This window comes from Lepisosteus platostomus, chromosome 22 (genome assembly GCF_059453375.1).
Source record: "Lepisosteus platostomus isolate fLepPlt1 chromosome 22, fLepPlt1.hap1, whole genome shotgun sequence".
In the NCBI taxonomy this organism is placed as follows: Eukaryota; Metazoa; Chordata; class Actinopteri; order Semionotiformes; family Lepisosteidae; genus Lepisosteus; species Lepisosteus platostomus.
Window position 1 is genome coordinate 1,806,274 of NC_142632.1, and position 22,647 is coordinate 1,828,920.

General features: G+C 43.2%; 4 non-coding genes and 1 pseudogene across 5 annotated transcripts in view; 3 read left to right on the forward strand and 2 right to left on the reverse strand.

Annotated features, from left to right (window-relative positions):
- LOC148642866 (uncharacterized) overlaps positions 1-22,647 on the forward strand; it is a 137,561-nt pseudogene that overhangs the window by 28,664 nt on the left and 86,250 nt on the right. The window lies entirely within an intron of this gene.
- On the reverse strand, positions 3,116-3,188 carry trnak-cuu (transfer RNA lysine (anticodon CUU)). The gene has a single exon. It is a non-coding gene; the product is annotated as a tRNA-Lys (tRNA).
- Positions 5,542-5,613, forward strand: trnae-uuc (transfer RNA glutamic acid (anticodon UUC)). The gene has a single exon. It is a non-coding gene; the product is annotated as a tRNA-Glu (tRNA).
- On the reverse strand, positions 17,231-17,372 carry LOC148642878 (U4 spliceosomal RNA). The gene has a single exon (XR_015929495.1). It is a non-coding gene; the product is annotated as a U4 spliceosomal RNA (small nuclear RNA).
- On the forward strand, positions 19,615-19,686 carry trnag-ucc (transfer RNA glycine (anticodon UCC)). The gene has a single exon. It is a non-coding gene; the product is annotated as a tRNA-Gly (tRNA).

Here is a 22,647-nt window from a genome sequence, read left to right on the forward strand (position 1 = left end):
TAACAAACAACACACGCCCAACATTTGACATTGCTGTTTTAACAAATGTTTTAAACAATCAAGGTCATTGATGGAAAAAGTACGTGAACCCTTATATTAAGGAGCTAGTGGAACCTCCTTTATTGACAAAAACCTCAACCCCCACTTTCTGTAGCGGCTGGTCAGACCTGAGCAGCGGTTAGGAGGTATTTTGGCCTATTCCTCTATGCAAAACTGATTCAGTTCATGTATATTTTTGGGATGTCTTACGCTGAACGGCCTGCTTCAGATCATGCCACAGCACTTCAATGGGATTGGGGTCAGGACTCTTACTTGGCCATCCCAAAATACGGAATTTCTTCTGTTTCAGCCACTCTGTTGTTGATGTACTCCTTTGTTTTTGTCATGCTGCATGACCCAGCGTCTTTCGAGTTTTAGATCACAGGCAGACACCCTGACATTCTGCTGTAGAATTTCCTGATACATCTTGGAATTCATCGGTCCCTCGATGATTGCAAGCCCTACAGCCTCCGCCATGCTTCCCAGGTGGGATGAGGTTTTGGAGTTGGTATGCAGTGTTTTGTTATCTCCAAACATAATGCTGTGCACATTTACCAACAAGTTCAACTTTTGTCACGTCTGTCCACAGAACATTGTTCCAGGAGTTGCTGTGGAACATCCATGTGGTCTTTAGCAAACTTGAGAGGGGCAGTGGTGTTTTTTTTGTTGGGGAGAGCAGTGGTTTCCTCCGTGGTGACCTCGGATGATCACCACTCCTGTTCAGATTTCTTCTTATGGTGGACTCATGAACACAGACGTAAGACAAAGTCAACCACCTGTTCGCTAGATCCCATCCCCACTCAGCTAGTCAAAGATTCCCTCGAAGGACTGGCAGGACCTATAATTAGTATGATGAATGCATCGCTTGCGTCAGGCGTTGTACCTGATCAATTTAAGGTAGCAGTTGTTAGACCGCTCCTTAAGAAGTCAAATTTGGATCCACAAGTTCTTAACAACTACAGGCCTGTCTCAAAGGTCCCATTTCAATCTAAAAGTCTTGAGAGAATAGTTGTTGCCCAACGTCAATCGTATCTGGATTCAAATAATATAATTGAGAAATTTCAGTCTGGTTTCTGAAACTGATTAACGAGAGTCGTAAATGATATTCTCTTAGCTACTGATGCAGGGAATGCAACAGTGCTTGTGCTTCTAGATCTTAGAGCTGCCTTTGACACGGTTGACCTCTCTGTTTTGTTACACAGGCTTGAGTTTGAGGTTGGCTTATCTGGAACCGTCCTTCAGTGGTTTACTTCACATTTTACTCATCGTTTTCATTATGTTCAAATATCTAATAATTGTACTGCTTCATCAACGTCACCAGTTCAATTTGGGGTACCAGACGGATCAGTGCCGGGACCAATATTGCTCTCTCTCTCTACATGCTGCTGCTAGGTAGGATAATAAGAAAAAATAATATGAACTTTCATTCATATGCTGATGACACTCAAATAAACATTTTGTTTACACCAAACGACAACTCTTCTATTATCACTTTAGTTAAATGCATTAATGAAGGAAAGACTTGGATGTGTGAAAACTTTTTGTTACTCAACTCTGAGAAAACTGAGGATCTGTTGATCGGAGGCAACAATACTGATAGGACTACTATAACTTCAGCACTTAACTCAGAGGATTTAAACATTTGCCTCAAAGAGACAGCACGTAACCTAGGCGGCATATTAGACACAAGGCTCTTAACAACTTGCATTGTTAAGTGCCTTGGGACAACCTTGTTGTGAAAGGCGCTATATAGAAATACATTGATTTGAACTGAATTGACAATGTAAAATGTTGTGTGTTGTTTGTTAAACAAGACTGTCTTTATTTATTATTATGCGTCAGATGAAGATCAGATCACATTTTAAGAGCCATTCATTTAGAAATCCAGATCATTCGTGTTTTAAAAGTCGCGGGAAAAGCGAAACGGGTGCTTTTCCTTTGTTGCGCAGACACATGACGACACCATAGGCGGCAGGACTTGAAGCTTCGCAGGGAGACCCCGACGGCTTTCTAATCCATCGCCCTAACCACTCGGCCACGGCTGCAGCGCGCGCTGCCTTCTTGATACAGTCTAACATAGAGTGCCGGGCGGCGGCGGAACCCTTTTTCAAAGTCGCTTTCGGTTTAACAACAACAACAAAAAATTTCACAAAATGCATGCTAGCAGACAAATGCGCCTCGGAGAACTTAAGGCTGGCTTCAAGTTGGAATGATAGTCTCCCCGTCCGGTCAGGAAAAGGGAACTTTGTTAGACAGAAAGAAGGAAGTAACAATAACGGAGAATTGTGTGCAAGGATTTTAGAAGCTGCGCAGCCCTGCAGTTTCAATAGCCCTTTTATTCGTGTTAGATGCTGGAATTGCCTTTTTTTGACGCTCTTACGAATGCGATGTCAACGAAAACAGAACAAAGCACAAAAAACCCTCAAGTCCTGCAGTTGGATAGTTGGATAGAATGCCGTTACGCGTCCAAGCCGTATTTTCAAGACGTGATTCCCTGAGTCCCAAAAATTTGTAAGTTTTTTGGATGATCTGTGGACCGATCTTTCACGATGAAGAATTCCTTAAGAAGAATAGATCTCGGCCCACCATCCCAATGCCTCCATCTCAAAACAGCAACCTCCCACTGCCCTTAGTCTGCAAGGCAGTCCTTTCAAGTGCGATGATGACGCCGGGACCTTCGTTGCCTATTGTACGAGCTGAACTTTTGTGCTCATCAATTCAACGCTCTTTCCATCAACTCATCTTGTCTTTTGACGTTTCGTGTTTTGTGCTCCTTTGACTATCGGCATATCGGGTGACTGCAAACACTGAAGTTCTTGCTTACGGAGTGTGGAACAGTGTTTTCAAGTGATCGCTGTTCTGTCATGTTGACGCCGAGTGAATCTTTCTTTGGCAACATGGGCAGGCTGACAGCAAAAGTAATGGCAAATTTCTTGACTTATTTCTGAATGTGAATGTTCTTTAGAAAAGGGATGCGGCGTTGCTTCTCCCCCGTGTAAAGGTCACGCATTCCAGACGTGGTTATGAGCGAACAGTTGCCGCAAGTGTTTGAAAAGAGCAAGAGAGGAAGCAGCCCTGCCCCGTGTGAGGATCAAACTCAGGACCTTCAGATGAAGAGACTGACGCGCTACCAACTACGCCAACGAGGCCAGCTGCAGTGCACAGCCGGAAAGTTTGCCTCATATGGATTTCAGTCGCCCGTTCCCTAATCTTTAGACGCCCTCTGCTGGATGTTGCATTTGCCTTTTGATTTTACCGATACTTTTTTGGTCTGTTTCTGTTGCGAGTCTGTTTTTCAGATCTCACCTAGCACAAGTCTCTCTGGCTGAAGTGGCCTCTCTGCTTCAGCATCGTGCCCTCACTCAGCCATTAAAAACGTCACTCGGACTTCTGACATGCTGACATGAAATGTCAAGAGAGAGTGGCGGAGACGCTTAAGGCAGAGAGAAGATGAAGAGGGGGCGTGGCTGCGAAATGATTGACAGCTGCATGACGCTCTCCATGCAAGGTGTGACCACAGGCTAAAGGACACCTTTCGGCACATCAAGCTCTAAGCACACACCTGGAGGACGTGGGAAACGATCCCGCTACCTCTCGCATGCAAAGCGAGCGCTGTACCATGCAAGCTAACCCCCCTCGCTGGGGCTCATGCCTCAGTGTCGCCTAGTGCCGCTTGTTCCCCTCTTACCGGGTGCAGTTCACTGCCCTTCGTCTGCAAGGCAGTCGTGTAATTGCGGCTTTCTTGACTTATTGATGAAGGTCTGACTGGACGAGTGAATGACGCCTCTCCCCCATCCTCAAGCTCGCTGACAGGATAAAATAGAAAGTGCTGCTGTGGTTCATTGGTTTAGGGGTATGATTCTCGCTTAGGGTGTGGGAGGTCCCGGGTTCAACTCCCGGCTGAGCCCTTGTGTGTTCTTTCTGTCCTCGTCCACAAGACTGGGAACTGATATCCACATCACCTTGTAGCATCTGCTTATGGCAAACGATGGAATGTGACTAATGACTGAAAGAGCCTGGTGAATACTCATCACGTGGCACAATGAGAGCGTGCAGTCAGCTGTCCAAGGCAGCAACCTCATTGCTCGTTCAAAAGAACACGTACTGAAAACTCATCACCACTATGTCGTAAATGAGCACCGCGATCGCTTGTTGTCATGCGTCCTTACTTGGGAAATGCAGAAGCAAAAACTGCCCTCTCTCAGCCACCGAAACGTGTGCGGCTCGCCTTGCACTCTCTGCGCCTCGCATATTTATGGAGCTGTCTGCTCTTCTTTCTGTTGAAGTACGCAAGTTACGGGGCGTACTGCAGACTATGATGTGCTCAATGACAGCTTTCAAGATTTGAAAACTATGAGCTTGATGGCTCAAGTCGAACGAATGTGGTTGTTACGCAATTGATGATCAAACGCACATATTCTAACGATTCGTGAGAGTATGTTCTAAAGGTCCTTGGCTCGATCCCGGGTTTCGGCATTTTGTTTCATCGCTCCCTTTGTTCCTCTCTCCAGCGCCCCCTGCCTAAAATGACGCGTCCCTTTCTCAGCCCGAAACGCAAGCGATACACCAGCAACAAACCCTACAGGTTTCCGAAGTGTAGTGGTTATCACGTTTGCCTAACATGTGAAAGGTCCCAGGTTCGAGACCGGGTGCAAACAGCCTCTTCTTGCACGCTCCTGCACTTCACAGAGGTCTTGAACCACCAGTCATTTGTTCCCAATGTATTTCCGGTGCCTTCATGCACTCTTGTACCAAACGCACGTTTTTTCTGTACCTGGAGCCGATCATTTGCAATTGGGCTGTCCCGACAGACCAAGACGAGCTCTGTCGGCTCAAAAGCAGCGCAACACCTGCGAGAACAACAGAAAGATTAGTACCCAGCGGGGGCCTCTTAGTGAGCCCAAGATCTAATCAAGAATCGACTCCAGCAACAGGGCTGGGCGCATTGTTCCATACTCCGACCACTCTTGGTGTAAACAGGTCCCTCCTGGTCTCTGCATGAAATGCACTTTCCTGCGTTTGCTATGGTGTAACTGGCTTCCCCTGCATGGGCGAATGTGAAGAAGATCCTTAGTAAGTCATTGAAGAAACCCGAGAAGAGGTCGGAGTGGCCTCTGTCGTTCATCAACGATCCAGTCAGGCAGTACTCCTCTGTAAAGCGCCGTTCGTTCACATCGATTGGCTTTTTTTTGCCTTCATTCATGCAAGTAGTAAAAGCAAACACCCCTATTCTGCCGTGACCCAGATTTGAACCAGGGTTGTTGCGGCCACAACGCAAAGTACTGACCACTATACGATCACGTCGAGTTACCGATACACACGTGGCAGGGCGGAAAAGGCTGTGCTCTCTTCGTGACATAAACGGAAAAGTCCTGACGTTGCATTTCAACTGAGTCCCAGTATACATCGACCCTTCGACACTCTGAGTGACAACTCTCTTGCGTGTTTTCTCATATTTATGTAGTTTGCTTGCATGATGCCGGGAACAGCAGGGTTGTTCGCTGCCATATGGTCTAGTGGTTAGGATTCCTGGTTTTCACCCAGGCGGCCCTGGTTCGACTCCTGGTATGGGAACGTGTCAATTTTGCCTCCTGCTTTCCAAAAGATCAGCACCGTGTACGAAGGAGCCGCATTAAAACTACTCGAACGTACAAAACGTGCGAGAAGAGGGGGCGCTTGTTTCCAGCCGAAACTTCTCGCGTGTGAGACGAGCTGACCATCGCTGCAGGAGGTGGGAGGGTTACTCTGGTAGACAGGGCTGACCTTCGGCAATTGGATTTATACTCTCCAAGATGATATTTGCACTTTCTGGAGAGGCGATTTTCTCCACGTCAGTAGCCCGATTTCGTCGATTGCGTGGAGAGGGCTGTAGAATGTGACGCCGCCTTTCCTGCTCCGTCCATGAGAGGCGTGCTGGTCTCTGGAGAGAGAGCACGGTCCATCAGCGCACTCCAATAAAGGCACTGGAAGCAGCTGAATCGCATTGGCGAAGCTCAGCACTGGGCCGCTGGGCATGTCTTACCACTGTTTCCGTAGTGTAGTGGTTATCACGTTCGCCTCACACGCAAAAAGTCCCCGGTTCGAAACCGGGCGAAAACAGATTTCTTTTGTCGCCACGCACAAAAGGGGATTGGGGATTCGCCTAGCGCTGTGATCGAACAGACCCACTCACCTCTTAGTGTGGCAGGATCTGCACAGTGCATGTCGCAGCGCATCCTGCTTTTACTTCAATGCGCGTCCTGATGTACCCCTGTCTCCCGCGTGACAGGTGGGGACAGGTGACAGGTCCTATACTAACGAGGAAGACATCGCTCTCTCCGACCCCCCGGCATCGTGTCCCGACCCACCGTGCTGGAAGCCGACGCGTGCTGTGATTCCTTTACGGAGCAGAAATGACAACCGAGGAGCCGAGAGATCATTTCAGCATTTCGCGTCTGAACGGAAAACACAAACGACCAACTCAGAATGACTTGCCTTTGATGCTTTTCAAAGCGTTCTTTGTGCACGACGACTGCGCCGCCTAGCAGATACAAATGGGTTGTACAACTTTGAACTAGCAAATGGAAGAGGGGCTAAGCCCCCTCTCTTTTAGCCCAGGTTCGATCTGTCTCCCAGAATCACCAGGGCGCACACACACACACCTGTGCCGTTGAAGTGCTCTGCTTCATTTCTAAGGGCAACTCAACATTCACTCCTACCCCGAGTGCAGAAAAGACAGCGTCCGCAGCAACAACAGCTCAGGTCTCTGCACAGGAGCTAAGCTGCCCCCATCTCCTCTGCTCTGCGGCTCCTGCAGAGCGGAGTCCTGCCTGGAGCCGTGTTTGCAGGCGGCAGCTCCCCACGCTCTGTCTGTGCGTCGTGAAATTAATTAATAACGTTAATAAATTTATAAAGTTAATAAAGTTATAATTTTGAAATTAATAACGATATAATTATATTCATGTACCGCAACACAAGAATAGTACACGCTGTACATTGTCTGTCGATAATGTTTCTGTAGTGCTTTAGTGGGTTAGGTTCCTGACTTCCATGTCACACGGTCTATGATTGAATCCCATGGAACTATGACTTTATTTTTTAACAAACATTTCTTTGAAAAAATGAAACGTTTCCCTTGGTCAGAGATTAAATAAAACCTCACTTTTTTAGGTTTTACTGTGCAGAGTGAGGTTTTACCTCACTTTTTTTGAGCAGAAGGTTTACTGTGACCTGAGAAGGGCCGGCATCCAATCACGGTGGTAAATACACAAAAGCTCTCACTCATCTGAGCTACACGGCTACCAAGATGATCTCGGGTGCGCCGAGCTGGTACGGAACATATTGAACTGATCGACGGCGAATTGTCTCTCACACAGGCTTTTCACCTCTAAGCTCCCTGACTGACAGTGATCAGCTAGGTAGTGAAACAGTCAGCTGCTTCTAAGCCTTAAACAGCTGCATCTCGGCGCTTCCACGGAGAGATGATTTGAAAGCCGAACATCACCCATTGGGAACACCTTACTATCACTAGTTTAAGAGACTCTTAAGGTCTTGCAGAGGTGCCTGTCTAATAGCATGCGCTTTGCAAGCTATAGGTGTTTAGGCTGAGGCAGAATGCCTGTTAACAAAATGTTTTTCTAAAGGTGTGTCCAAGTGGCTGCAAAAGGACAACACTCCTGGGGTGCTATGGCTTAGTTGGTTAAAGCGCCTGTCTAGTAAACAGGAGATCGTGGGTTCGAATCCCAGCGGTGCCTTCTTTGTTCTGTCTTCTTGAACAGTACTGGTCATTATGGACAACCGCCTACAGCTAGACTTAATTAAATGCAAGTATTCATTTCCTGTCTTTAACGCGACTTGTTTTTCTTAAAATGGATGCAACTTGCAAAACATGAAATACAAACCTTGCTAATCAGCGCTAGCGGCTGGCAAAAAAAAAAAGAAGCCAGCAATGTTTTTTTCTTTAACCTTAACCCTACTAATGGAGAAGAGTTAAACGACCGAGTCTATGCAGCTTAAACGGTGCGCACGTCGGGTTCTTAGCTGGTAAATCACGTTCACCCCAGTCCTTAATCTTTTAAAGAGGATACAAAATTGAACCTAGTCGCCACATCACATACATCCTGTTCAATGATAAAAAGGTAACATCTATCCTCGCTCCAGACTAAATCTCACGTTGAGGGCATATTTTTTTTCACTTTACCGTGAGTCGGGCTCGGCTGCACAGAGGAGAGAGCAGAGCAATGAGGTCACGGGGACAGGGGAGTCACACGCTGGCGGTTTGAATACGCGGAAGATCACTGAGGGATCCACAGTATATGGACCCTCCGTGCGCCATCAGTCCGCACTCCGGACTCTGAATCCTGCCATCCGAGTTAAGATCTCGGCGGAACCTGAAGCGCAGTTCCTTCTTAAAACGTAATCTGGTGAGCATTTCTAGAATCGTACTTGTATAGATGCAGCCTTTAATGTGTTGCTAGGTTAAAATTGATGACTTCTTGTATTTCAGTAGGCAACTGCCCTCTTGATTTCGGATTTAATGTCTTTATTACAGGGGCGCTTTTATGAAGACAGAGTCATGTTCAGGTACTTTGCTTGATGGAGGAAGCTGATTTCGGACTCTGTGATCTGCTCACCTGGAAAGGTCTGCTATACTACTACAAGAGAGAAGTAGAGTCTGGAAGAAGGGACAATTTTATGATGCTTTGGAAGATAATGTTTTTTTTTCTTATACTGAAAATGAAAGGTAGTTGTTTCTATATGGACTCAGTCTTTGGAATTTGTATATTTATATATTTCAGTGAACCCTCAGCCATTCCTTCTGTATTGTAATTCAATTTCTCTTTTAAAATTCCTTCCCCACTTCTAGGACCTGCAGTTGCTGAACTCCACAATGGCTTCTATTGGAAAGTCTGTGACTGAGACCAAGTAAGTGTTCACTTTTTTATGAAACCATTATTTATTTAGGAGCAATGAGCAATTCTTATATAAATGCAATAAAATCATTATGCTCAAACTATGAGAGAGAAAATTAAGGATAATTTAAGAAATCAGTCTTAGCTTGTTTCTATACACAGATGGTATTATTTATTTTCAAAGGAAACCCGCGCGGATTCCCCTGGTGTGCAAGATGTACCTGAATACTCTTGATCAGCTTCCTGCTCACTTGAAGAGGGCGTGTATGAAGCACGCCACGGCAGAAAAGATCAGGATGGCCTCTCAACAGGCGAGGGAGGACATGATGAATCACCTGAAGAACGGGGTCATCGTGGATTACCACAGAATAGAGATCGTGTCTGGTGAGGCAAACAGGATAGTGGTTGTAAGACTGCTAGAGTCCTTGGGCCTTTTTGTACATGGGAAGCCTGAAGACACATTGGCAAGGTGAGATATTTTTAATCTGTAAGGCTTCTGTAGTTTCTTTTTGAAATCAGTGTTACAACATATTATGTAAAAGCATGTTGAAAAGAATCTACCTGCATTCCAGCGGCCCTGAGCAAGAGGCCGCTGTCCAGGAGGAAGAGATGCCAGAGGCTGCTCTAGAAACTGAAACAGAAGCGGATAAGGAAGGGGAAGATGTGAGCTCTGAAGAACTCTATCAGCAGTAAGACTTTTTTATTTTTCAGATGTATCTATTTTTTACTAAAATTCTAATTTGTCTTATAGGTATAAAATGTTTAAACCGGTGTTTTATATCCTTACAGGCCCTGAGTAGTTAAAAAGTATCAGCAGGCCGGAAGAGAGTGGCCCAAGCTGGACTCTATAGAAAGCACTCCCTGGATGCTCCTCTCCTGATTGGATTCAAACAGTACCTTACCAAGGATCTGGGAGTGGCAAATTATTCTCAGGAGGTATTTATTTTTTAAAGGCATTTAAAATTAAGCAATGGTATCTTCATTGTAAATGTTTTTATTTCTTAGCTTAAAATTCACCCATGTGAAATGATGTCAGCCATAAACATCATGACTCTATATTTCCTACCTGAATCTATTCTACTTAAATTATTACATTATACACAATTTGAGTTCATTTTAAAAAGTAAAAGGTAATGAAAGGAATGCATTTTCATAAGAAAGATAATACCGATATGCATGTGATAATCTTCCTTATATCATGTAGTGCATCATTTGGACACTTTGTGGGCTTCAAATACAAAGAAAATCATGTTCTATGGTACAAGATAAATACAAAACTTAAGCTTCTTTATAAAGCATAAGCAATCATTTATTACATCGCTTCTTGAATTAAATCTTTTGACAAGAGGTAAGACTTCTGTTACATTTAAACCCATGTTTAGCTGTGTTTTTTAGATTTAACTGAACCAATTTCTGTGTGTGATAATGTCCTTGAATTCTGACAACATCACACTAAATTACATGATATAAAACAACTAATGTTTCTAGAGATAAAGTTTCTGAGATGCTTCTAATTACTTTTTATTACCAGGGACAGTTTAATTCACCTTGTACAGTACTGTAAGACCAAGATACTTTTTTTAAAAGTTATTTAACATTTTATAGAACTTTGTCTACTATGGCAACATGATGTGCTTGGTGAAACTTGGAAAAATACTGCTTGGCCACTTATCTTAAGATAAAGATAGGATAAAGGTTTATCTTTTGCACCTACCTGACCCCCAGGGAAGGCCAATGCTTTCTAAGTTGATGGTTCCCTACAGTAGACTGTACTTTAATTTCAAAGGTAATGTATATTGACCCAAATCAGTTTTGGAATCCAATCTACTGACGAGATGGAGCACATCCTTTTTTCAGGATTTTAGCATCATACGTTTGGTATATTTAGTCCCTAATGCTGAAAGAAATGATCATAGAACATTTGGACACTTTGTGGGCTTGAAATACAAAGCAAATCATGTTCTATGGTACAAGATAAATACAAAACTTAAGCTTTTATTTTAATTAGATTTGTTTATAAAGCATAAGCAATCATTTATTACATTAATATATGTGAAAATAACATTTTAGCATCATACGTTTAGTATATTTAGTCCCTAATGCTGAAAGAAATGATCATAGAACATGACATCTAACCTTACCTGCGGTGTTTTTAATCCCTATTGCTCAATGCACGGTGAAAGCATTCCATACATGTGTCTGACAATGAGGAATGGGCCCCTGAGACAGTCATTTGCCTGTTTCACAAATGATCGTATTTTACTAGAGATTCTGTTTGGGATTCAGATGTACATTCGGACAGCAATCCCTTTCAAGAAATGATACGTTCTGGATGAGGTCAAAGGTGCTGGAACACTGTATCTAGGATGTGTTTGCAGAGACTGTGTGTCTCCTGCTTCAACGCAGTGATAAACAGATGTGCTCCTTTAATTTATTGGTACATGCCCAGGGCAGTAAGCAGTCTGAGGATTTATTTCCAGATGGCATAGAGCAGTGAAGCAGTGAAGTAGTGCAAAACACTGGATCATTATATTATTAGAATCTATTCTACTTAAATTATTACATTATACTCAATTTGAGTTCATTTTAAAAAGTAAAAGGTAATGAAAGGAATGCATTTTCATAAGAAAGATAATACCGATATGCATGTGATAATCTTCTTTATATCATGTAGTGCGTCATTTGGACACTTTGTGGGCTTGAAATACAAAGAAAATCATGTTCTATGGTACAAGATAAATACAAAACTTAAGCTTTTATTTTAATTAGATTTGTTTATAAAGCATAAGCAATCATTTATTACATTAATATATGTGAAAATAACATTTTAGCATCATATGTTTAGTATATTTAGTCCCTAATGCCGAAAGAAATGATCATTTGTTTAACATGCACGGGTCTGTCTCAAAGGATGCAGTACTCCTGAAGGGTCTCAAACCCTACATTTCGGATGCCTAGCTGTATCCCTCACATGTGGCACCTCAGAATGACTTCTAACCTTACCTGTGGTGTATTCAGTCCCTATTGCTCAATGCACGGTGTACATACTGCATACATGTGCCTTGAGAATGAGGAATGGGTCCCTGAGACAGTCATTTGCCTGTTTCACAAACAGGGACCTGGACCTGGACCTAGACCCGGCCCGTACAGGGCTCAAACCCACGACCTTGGCGTTATTAGCACCACGCTCTAACCAACTGAGCTAACCGGCCTCACGACAGTGCTCCTCTCTGTGCTGCAAAAAATCAAACTCAGGGAATTTCTTTTGTCCTCCTTTGAATAGAAAGCCGTTTAATTCAGTGTACGGGCTTTCTCGTGCAGTTTCATGGTTCTTGTAACCCAAATCCTACACTGCCTGAAGTGCTCCCCCATTTCACAGCATTTTTCAGCTGATTTAAAATGTACCTAAAGGAGAAGCATTATTGAAGACCATCAATTACCAAGAGCTTTTGTCAAAGGTTTTGGTGGTCATTTTGAATGACCACAGAGCGCTGTGACCTCGGTTTTACATCTCATCCAAAAGACAGCGCCCTTTTACAACACAGCATCTCCGTCACTATACTGGGGCATTGGGACCCGCACAGACCTCAGGGTGAGCGCCCCCCCGCCGGCACCATTAACACCGCTTCCAGCTGGAAGCTTTGTTTTTCCCTGTAGCTCATCCTCATCCAGGTACTGACCTGGCTCACACCTGCTTAGCTTCAGTGGGTTTTCAGTTGCGAGTTGCAAGGGGATGCAAGTGATGGAGCCGCTCACTGCAAAAGCCAGTGCATTGGCCAGGAATCGAACCCGAGCCTCCCGCGTGGCAGGCGAGAATTCTACCACTTAACCACCAACGCTCAGTGCCTGGGCCTTCAAAAAAGACGCTTTTTTGGTGCTCTGTGCAAAACGCGTCGACATCTGCTTCCAGCTGCAAAATGCCATTTGCGGACGCTGAAGAACTTATTTCCAAGGCAGCGGGTACAAGCGATTGGGCGTTTTAAAACCACCAGGAACAGCAAAGAGGCGCGCTTCTTTGCTTGTGCCGAAACACACCGACTGAAGGCGGACAACGTAGTCGGCAGGATTGGAACCTGTGCGGGGAGACCCCAATGGATTTCTAGTCCATCGCCTTAACCACTCAGCCACGACTACAGCAAGCCCCACCGCCGCTGCGTTCTTGCTACAATCTTACCTGGATCGCGAGGCGCCGGCGGAAGCCTATTTCAAAGTCGTTCTCCGTTTCAAAAAAACATTTCCAAAATACAAGCCTTGCAGACAGACACGCCTCAGAGGACTTAAGGGTGGCTTCATGTCGGAATGATAAAGTCTCCCCGTCCGGACATGAAAATGCCACTTTGTTACACACAAAAAAAGAATCAACAACAGAGAAATGCCCACAAGCATTTGAAAAGCCGCACCACGTCGCACTTGAAATAGCTCTTACATTAGTGGTAGACACAGGAATCGCCTTTTTATTTACGCTCTTACCAACGCGATGGAAAGCAAAACAAAGCAAAGCAGAGCAAAACAAAACGAACAAACGAAAACCCTCACGTCCCGCACTCGCATATAACGCTGTTACGTGCCCAAGCGGTATTGTACGTCATCCTAGCACTGCACCCCGGGTCGTACGGTATATGGGAACGAGCACACGCCACGAATCGTCTCGAATCACTCCCTACAGCTGTAAGGCGCCTTGAAGCGTGCACCCCCAACATTCTTCTTTGCGCATCTGTGAAAGGTAAACTCTTGAGCAAACTCTGAACCAGCTCTAAGGAAACTAATCCGATTAGACGTTACGTTGACTCGTCCTTTAAGGGACCCTTGTTAATTGGAGAAATCAATGATTTCGAATGAATTCTGTATGCGTTAAAAGACAGCTATACACAGAAAACATGCAGGACACTGCTCATGATGTTTCCCGAGCCGAAACACAGTGCGTTTTTCCAAGCCATTTGACAAAGCCCGCCCACTGAAAACTGCAGCAGATCGTGTAAAGGCGTTCAACTTTGTAACTACTGCACGCACAGGAAGCAGAATCAATTCCTCTTTTCAAACTGTCAAAGGTTTGCTGCAGGACATCGCACAATCTCTTTTGAACGGGGACAAACGATTTCTTATGGGGCGCAGTAAGTACAGACGTTTATAAAGCTCCACTCATGCCGACGATGCAGCATGAAGAAGCGCAACCTAACGTTTGACAGACAAAAGCCGGGCGCCGCTACGAGCAATATGAAATCAAACTGACAGCACACGGCGTTTCGCGCTGACTCAAAAGTGATCTCGACAGACGATGTTCTCTGCATAACGTTGAAAGAGCTAAAGAGCGTTTCTGTTGAGACGTAACCCAGTGGGCAAAAGACGTATAATATACGTCTATTAAACGCATACCTTAGACGTCTAAATGTGGTCTACAATTCGTCTAGAATGAAATTCTAATGTACGTCTAAAGTTATACGTCTATGTTTAGACGTTCATTATACATAAATGGTTGGAGTTCTATTATACGGATAAATTTAGAGGACTATTATACATATATGGTTGGAGTTCCGGATAACTTTAGAGGTCTATTATACGTATATGGTTAGAGGTCTATTATACGGATAACTTTAGAGGTCTATTATACGTATATGGTTAGAGGTCTTTTATACGGATAACTTTAGAGGTCTATTATACGTATATGGTTAGAGGTCTATTATACGCATAACTTTAGAGGTCTATTATACGTATATGGGTAGAGGTCTATTATACATCAAAGATAGATTTTATAGGTGTAGAAACAAGTAAACCAAGCCAATGATTAGGTTTAGAAATTTATTCTGAAAATACACATTCACACCTGTAACATATGTATTTCAAATTATACATTGTATACAATCAATCAACAATCAACATATGGGCAATAATCATAAAAAACACAACTAGTCTTAAACTTCAGCTACAGATTCTGGTAACATGGCAATATACAGTATAGTAATGACAAACACAAAACTAATTACATTAACACACTAACTCAAAACCACATTTTGATTCAAATATACATTTTAAAATGTACAACTTCTATATTTCCAAGAAAAAAAAATATTACAATGGAAGTTAAGACGATTTTTGTCCACTATTTGCAAACCCTGTCTAATTGTCCTGTTAGAACCAAAAACCTATTATTTTCAGAGTCCAGATCTCCTGGCCCCCTGCCTTGCATATGCATTCTTCAAGTAACACATTGCGTGCTCCTTTATTTCTTTTTCTGTTGATGTAGGGTGGGACTTCAGCACCGCAGCTAGGAGAAAATTATATAATATTACTTCCCAAATAAATGATGATTAATATCTTCTTTAGTATAATCTAAAAAATGAACGGTTTACTAAGCTCAAAGCTGAAATCAATGTATAAAATTTGGCTTGCATCATAGCAGTTGAGCAATAAAGTCTGTCCTAATTAAAGAGTACCCAAAGTTTGAAAGTACAACATAGAATAAGAATAAAAGAAATGGCAAAACGATTTTGTGTCATCTTCCCCATTCACACTATTTTATGTGCCATTTTTTTGCTTATTCACATACTATTTTAATCAAAATAATATTAAGAAAGATCTGTATGTATTCAGATAGTATTATTATTGTTCGTACTTACTCGTCAAAAGAGGATTGCTGAGATATTTGCGGATATACTTCTACGTTTGAAAAACGTGTCCAAAATGGTGACCAACGAATACTAGCAATGCATTGTGGTATATAACCGGAAAATATGCTGGGTTCGATATTTTCTCAACGTATGCGTTTATTAATGTTGTCGATATTATGGTTGAAATTTAACATTGATAATACATCGCGGCTATGTGCCCCCTGCTATGAGCTGATGTGCAATTTTAACGCATGCAGTTAGTAAGGATCGGTCACTGTTGTATGGTATTATATATAATGACATTATGGAATAGGATGGGGACAGGCCTGGCATCACGGGGGGAGGGGGGAATGTCGCCCCTTCAGTTTTGGGCAAAAAGTTTTACCTAACTTAATTTGCGCCCTAAAAAAATAGTTGTACTTTGTCAATGGTCAGACAACACTAAATGACACGAACAGTCACTCAGTCTGTTTGATGGGCAGGAGGGCTATCCGTCCAGGAACTGCACATATTATTGAGTGACAACATTACGATCCTGTTTGCTCAGGTGGACCGATTCCTTGCAGTAGTTTATCATTATACTTAAAATCGTTATATAACTAGGACTAGTTATAGCAGTCTGTGCTTTCTGTTGGTTTTACAACATTTTTTTCTTAACGATTCAGAACGTCCATGTAGCTGCAAAAATGAACGCTTATGGTACTTTTCGCTCCAGGCAATACAAACCGTGAGAGTGACGAAAAATGTGAAACTGAACTTCATCGCAAATACCAGATTGCTAGTCGTTATCTTCTATCATGAAGCACTAATCAATGGCATAGCTGCGAGATTTCATTTGGGTAGCTGCACCGTACAGCTCCGTTTCAACCGAAATATCACTCCCCCCTCAGAATTTCAGACGCCCCCCTACAGATTTTTCCTCGGGCACCGCACACTGATGGGGGACGGGGTGTCCAGGAAATGGTATCAACTTTTGTCAAGAAATTAAAATAGAAACTCTATAGGCACTCAAACATTTTACTGTTTTTTTTCAGGCAGGTGACAAGACCCCCTCAGCAAAACCCTTGTATGCCAAGCTGTGGGCATTGATTCGTCGAATATACGTTTATTTACGGCGAAATTACGGCTATACGTATATATACGTCGCCTCGACGTATAATTAACGTCGAATTGCAACCGTAAAATTGACGACATGAATAAACGCATATATAACGTCGAAAACACATCTAACACAGTGCCTGAGGCTTTTTACTGTATGTATCGTGTGTGCTGCAACTAGGAGTATACGGCACTCTGCACAGTGTACGAAGTAAATTATTTTCGCAGTAATTAATTTATTATATTTACTATATTTATTATACACATGTAAATTAATTGCTGCGAAAATAATTTACTTCGTACACTGTGCAGAGTGCCGTATACTCCTAGTTGCGGCACACACGATACATACAGTAAAAAGCCTCAGGCACTGTGTTAGATGTGTTTTCGACGTTATATATGCGTTTGTTAATGTCGTCAATTTTACGGTTGCAATTCGACGTTGATTATACGTCGAGGCAACGTATATATACGTATAGCCGTAATTTCGCCGTAAATATACGTATATTCGACGAATCAATGCCCACTGGGAACAAGCTCGCTTCTTTCTACCATGATGTCACCATGACCAAATCTGTCTTTAAACACCTTGCTCAGTCTCTAACGAGACTGTCAAAAATAGCTTTCGCTGATTGTATTGCAAACCGGCGGAAGCGGGGTATTGGGAAAAGTTTTCAACTAGCAATAATCCCGCCTCAGCTAAACCTCACAGGCTATGATACTGCCACTGCGCAAAGCTGACGGTTGCCAGGCAACCACGGGGATCCTATGGAAATCGTTATCAATCGTCTCATGGCATGTCGTTGCTGTAACGCTTCATATTTGTCGTCTTCTTCTAGCTTGAGGTTTTGAAGAATTTCATGACAGACAAGGGCTCCGTTGGGAACAAAGAAACCCGTTGATTCTTTTCAGCAGCAGAAATACAACCCTTTAAATACAAGATGACAGAACAATGACGAAGGGCATGCCGGGAGGAACTCATGCACTACAGAGGAAAGGGGGTGGGCACGTACAGTTCACATTCAAGCCACAAGTACTCTTCTCGGATGTTGCACAAACAAATCCTAACGTCTTGAAAGCATTGCGGCATGTTTGTGTCCCACTTCCCGTGGCTGCAGGATGACTGACACGAACGGACAAACACAATCTGTGGCGTTTAGCGTGACGTAGTCTTGCAGGCATCGTGCTGTCTCACTGCAATACTATACCGCTGGAGGAAACAGTCCATCTGGCCATGAAACTCATTTGAACGTCTAGCTACAGCAACTAACAATATCATGATTTATTCAGGATGTGTGGAATCAGCACGTCCCGGAGACAGCTTCCGAAATCTTGAGCATTCTCTGGTGGTAGGGGCGTTCAAGATGGCGCTCAGGTGGGAGGTAAAGTTTAGTGGTTGAGGATTTTTTTTGAGTTTTTCATGACCTGAATGTTAATTTTTGCTTTTTTTGACTACAGAAAAATAAGGACTTAACACTACTTGTTTAAACTTCAGTTATAATTGAAAGAAAAAAAAACGATTTTTTTTAGGTTTAAGAATTTCGATATGAGTAACACTGGGAAAAGAAAAGAGAGTGCTGGGTCTTCGAAGGAGAACTCTAAGATACCTCAATCGTATATGTATAGCACTACAAGAAAATTGATGGCAACTAAAGGGAAAAGTGAAGCAGCTGGAGGGGACGTGGAAAGAGTGCTGGAGATGCGCTCGTACGCGAGCGCTCGCAGCCCAAGTGAGACTCAGCTGCCAGAGGAAGAGCCAGAGTCCCTGCCCAGCACACCTGTGAAAACCCCGGCAGCCAAGAGAGGAAGGGGCGACCTGACGCTGGAGGAGCTCCAGACCAACATCTTCAACATGATGGCACAGAGCATGGGTGAGCTGAAGGAAATGATTTGATCTAATACAGTCGCAATCGAAAGTCTTAAAAAGTCCATGGACTGTGTGTTTAAAGAGGTTGAAGACTTAAAGAGTGAAGTAAAAGTTCTTAAACAAGTAAATACCAAACAAGAAAAGCATATTAAAGAACTTGAATTGAAAGTGAACGATGTAGATAGATACCGTCGATGATGGAATTTAAAATTATTTGGAGTTAAAGAGGAACGTGATAAGGACCTTGTTGCAACAGTGAAGGGTATCTGTAAAAGGACCTGCCGGACCAGGAGGACGTAATATCGGCCATTGACTTTGTTCACAAGCTCGGGAGAGCGAACATGTCTGGGCAAGTGCGCCCCAGATCGATTATAATACAGTTCACCAAGAGGACGGCGAGGGACATGCTGTGGCGAGCGGCGAGGGGGAATGAGTATTTGAATGGGAACAAACTGAGGTTTGCAGAGGACCTGTCTGCTGCGGACAGGAGTACCAGGAACCAGCTGTGGCCCCAGGTTGAAGCTGCCAGAAGAGAGGGGAGGAGAGCCTACTTTGTGGGAGCGAGGGCCTTTGTGGACGGGAAGGAGATTTGCTCCCAGTGACTGCTCAGTTAATGATTATGTTTGGTTTTATTTGTTATACCAGTATATACTAGTGTTTCTTTAGTGTTAGTTTGGAATGGTGTAGTTAAGTGTTAAGGACTGTTATAGTTCTGGTTCTTTGAAAAACTCAATAGTTTAGACAGTCTTAGAGTTAGTTATTTGCTTTTGTGTATGTCTTTTTCATGAATGCCAGAGGTACTCGAAATGTTGTTAAAAGAAAAACTGTGTGCTGAGTTTTATTTTTTACAGGAAACGCATGCATGTTGAAACTAAAGTTTATAAATAATTGAGAAATATTAAAGCAAGGAAAATATGATACGTGTAAAATATACAATTTGATCACATAATTACTTAATTACCTCTGGTAGTTAAATGCTTTTTTCTGCTGCGTTTTTTTTCTCTTGTACATGACTCTGATCCTCTTGTTGTATTTGTATTTGTAAATTCTGTTTAATAAAAAAAATAAAAAAAAAGCATTCTCTGGTGGTGTCCTGCAGGCTTCCTGTGGACATGTGTTGGTGGTATAGTGGTGAGCATAGCTGCCTTCCAAGCAGTTGACCCGGGTTCGATTCCCGGCCAACGCAGTGGTTAATGTTTTCAAATGCTATCATGAGCCTTGGATTGTGACTAGCAAAGCGAAGCCTTTTGAAAGAGCTAAAGCACTGAAAAACGGAATTGAGGGAGAATCTTACAGGGGATTCTGAGTGGTGTCTGCATACACGCAGTCCGATATGGGTGCTGAAAGCTTGAGCTACTCTCAATGTCATGCTGGCTTTCCCCGGAGTAAATCTGTTACATTGAAAGAATGCTTCTCGCAGGTTCAAAAAGGGACCCTTGTTAATTGGAGAAATCAATGATTTCAAATGAATTCTGTATGCGTTAAAAGACAGCTATACACAGAAAACATGCAGGACACTGCTCATGAGTGTGGAGTTCAGCCGAAACACAGTGCGTTTTTTCAAGCCATCTGACAAAGCCCGCCCACTGAAAACTGCAGCAGATCGTGTAAAGACGTTCAACTTTGTAACTACTGCATGCACAGGAAGCAGAATAAATTCCTCTTTTCAAACTGTCAAAGGTTTGCTTTACGAATGCAAAGGTTTGCTTTACGAAGGGACAAACGATTTCTTATGGGGCGCAGTAAGTACTGTTACTGTCACTGCTCGATACCGACGTTGGCCTACTATACCATGTTCAGCCACCGCTAGAAAATGTACGGCTCTAGCACCGGAGCAAGCAACAGGAGGGCCGACGTCAAACAAGCACATGTGTCGGACATGGAGAGCGACGAGAATGGGATTTGAACCCATGACTGCAGAGCACAATGAATTAGCAGTCCATCACCTTAACCACTCAGCCACCTTGTCGACGAAACTGGGCTGTCCGGACATGGGTTGGCGCGCTCCAGATGATCCTTTTCTTTTTTTTCCCTCGTACTCGAGGGTCATTTTCCTGTTCCACATGTGATTTCAACATTTTCCTTGGGAGATGTCAAGCCAGCAAGCCACTGCTGTGGTTCAGTGGCCAGTGTGGAGTTCAGTGGCCCTGTTGTACACAGAAAGCACATTGAGCTCCTTGGACATGAAAAGTTCCAGATAAGAGCCATTTGTCATCCTTTCTCTTGGTGTCGATGTTGCTATTGTATGTAAAGGTGGCAACTTGCTCAGCAAGCAGGCGGAGCACACACCGAATGCAGATGTGTCTGAGTGGTGTGTCCAAGTGGCTGCAAAAGGACAGCACTCCTGGGGCGCCGTGGCTTAGTTGGTTAAAGCGCCTGCCTAGTAAACAGAAGATCCTGGGTTCGAATCCCAGTGGTGCCTTCTTTGTTGTGTCTTCTCGAACAGAACTGGTCCTTACAGACAACCGCCTACGGCTAGACTTAATTAAATGCAAGTATTCATTTCCTGTCTTTAACGCGACTTGTTTTTCTTAAAATGGATGCAACTTGCAAAACATGAAATACAAGCCTTGCTAATCAGCGCTAGCGGCTGGCAAAAAAAAAAGAAGTCAGCAATGTTTTTTTCTTTAACCTTAACCCTGCTAACGGAGAAGAGTTAAACGACCGAGTCTATGCAGCTTAAACGATGCGCAAGTCGGGTTCTTAGCTGAAAGGGTGGTAAATCACACTCACCCCAGTCCTTAATCTTTTAAAGAGGATACAAAATTGAACCTAGTCGCCACATCACATACATCCTGTTCAATGATAAAAAGGTAACATCTATCCTCGCTCCAGAGTAAATCTCATGTTGAGGGCATCTTTTTTTTCACTTTACCGTGAGTCGGGCTCGGCTGCACAGAGGAGAGAGCAGACCAATGAGGTCACAGGGACAGGGGAGTCACACGCTGGCGGTTTGAATACGCGGAAGATCACTGAGGGATCCACAGTATGTGGACCCTCCGTTCGCCATCAGTCCGCACTCCGGACTCTGAATCCTGCCATCCGAGTTAAGATCTCAGCGGAACCTGAGGCGCAGTTCCTTCTTAAAACGTAATCTGGTGAGCATTTCTAGAATCGCACTTGTATAGATGCAGCCTTTAATGTGTTGCTAGGTTAGAATTGATGACTTCTTGTATTTCAGTAGGCAACTGCCCTCTTGATTTTGGATTTAATCTCTTTATTACAGGGGCGCTTTTATGAAGACAGAGTCATGTTCAGGTACTTTGTTTGATGGAGGAAGCTTATTTCGGACTCTGTGATCTGCTCACCTGGAAAGGTCTGCTGTACTACTACAAGAGAGAAGTAGAGTCTGGAAGAAGGGACAATTTTATGATGCTTTGGAAGATAATGTTTTTTTTTTCTTATACTGAAAATGAAAATTAGTTGTTTCTATATGGACTCAGTCTTTGGAATTTGTATATTTATATATTTCAGTGAACCCTCAGCCATTCCTTCTGTATTGTAATTCAATTTCTCTTTTAAAATTCCTTCCCCACTTCTAGGACCTGCAGTTGCTGAACTCCACAATGGCTTCTATTGGAAAGTCTGTGACTGAGACCAAGTAAGTGTTCACTTTTTTATGAAACCATTATTTATTTTGGAGCAATGAGCAATTCTTATATAAATGCAATAAAATCATTATGCTCAAACTATGAGAGAGAATTTTAAGGATAATTTAAGAAATCAGTCTTAGCTTGTTTCTATACACAGATGGTATTATTTATTTTCAAAGGAAACCCACGAGGATTCCCCTGGTGAGCAAGATGTGCCTGAATACTTTTGATCAGCTTCCTGCTCACTTCAAGAGAGCGTGTATGAAGCATGCCACGGCAGAAGAGATCGGGATGGCCTCTCAACAGACGAGGGAGGACATGATGAATCACCTGAAGAACGGGGTCATTGTGGATTACCACAGAATAGAGATCAAAGGACACTTTGTGGGCTTGAAATACAAAGAAAATCTTGTTCTATGGTACAAGATAAATACAAAACTTAAGCTTTTATTTTAATTAGATTTATTTATAAAGCATAAGCAATCATTTATTACATTAATATATGTGAAAATAACATTTTAGTATCATACGTTTAGTATATTTAGTTCCTAATG